Source organism: Austrofundulus limnaeus, unplaced genomic scaffold (assembly GCF_001266775.1).
Source record: "Austrofundulus limnaeus strain Quisiro unplaced genomic scaffold, Austrofundulus_limnaeus-1.0 Scaffold685, whole genome shotgun sequence".
Lineage (NCBI taxonomy): Eukaryota > Metazoa > Chordata > Actinopteri > Cyprinodontiformes > Rivulidae > Austrofundulus > Austrofundulus limnaeus.
Genome location: NW_013953087.1, coordinates 41,860 through 43,170, shown reverse-complemented (window position 1 = coordinate 43,170; position 1,311 = coordinate 41,860).

Here is a 1,311-nt window from a genome sequence, read left to right as displayed (position 1 = left end):
CCCCATGGTGGAGAGGCGGGCAGAGGGTACTTGGAGGTTTAGGGAAGAAGAGGATCTGAGAAAGCGGGAGGGGATGGAGATGTCGGACATGTAAGGAGGGGCAAGATGGTGGATAGCTTTAAAAGTGAGAAGAAGAATTTTGAAGACGATGCGTGATTTGACCGGGAGCCAGTGGAGCTGCTGCAGGTCTGGGGTGATGTGGTTATGGGAGGAGGACTGGGTGATGACACGTGCAGCTGAGTTCTGCACCATCTGAAGCTTATGGAGGGATTTGTTGGGGAGGCCAAAACGAAGAGAGTTACAGTAATCGATCTGTGAGGTCACAGGACTGTGGACAAGGATGGCTGAGGTGCGGGGTGTGAGAGAAGGACGGAGATGGTTGATATTTCTGAGGTGGAAGTAGGCAGACCGAGTAACATTATTGATGTGAGCAGTGAAGGAGAGAGTCGTGTCGAGGATGACACCAAGACTTTTGACCTGAGGGGAGGGGGTTAGCAGAGGGTTGTTGATAGGGATGAGGAGATTATTAGATTTTGAGGTTGAATTTTTAGTGCAGACCAGAATGATTTCTCTTTTATCACTATTCAGTTGAAGGAAATTGTCAGAAAACCAGTGATTGAGTTCATTGAGACAGTCAGAGGATGGAGGGAGGGTGTGTGGAGTATGGTTTGGTTGACAGGTAGAGCTGTGTGTCATCGGCATAACAATGGAAATGGACACCAACTTGCGGAAAATTTAACCAAGAGGAAGAAGGTATCGTAAGTAATGAAGAGAAGAGGTCCAAGGACAGAGCCCAGGGGCACACCAGTGGAGARGGGGGATGACTCAGAGTGGAAGGATTTCATCTGGATGAACTGAGTGCYGTRAGAAAGATAAGATTTGAACCAGTCAAACGCAGTACCTGAGATGCCAATGGATGTGAGTCTGTTGAGGAGAATTGAATGAGAGATCGTATTAAAAGCAGCACTTAGGTCAAGGAGGTGTAAAAATTGGTATAACTTTTGTCTTCCACATGCATTGCACTTGTAATGAATCTAATACTTTTATGTTTAAGTTAGTTATTCATGACATTCTGTTCATCTGCAGACAGAATGATTAAAGTCAGAACAAGATTTGCTAACAACAGTCATTCTTAGCTATCACTTGGGTTTATCTTTGTGTTTTCCATTGACCTTGTATCAAATCTTGCTAAGATGACAGAATGGTGTTTGTTTATATATATATGAGGCCTCTCGATAAACAGTGTTCAACAGTAGTGTGGAGAGACAGAGACAGAGAGAAGCAGAGGCACAGAGACAGACCAGGTTGTTC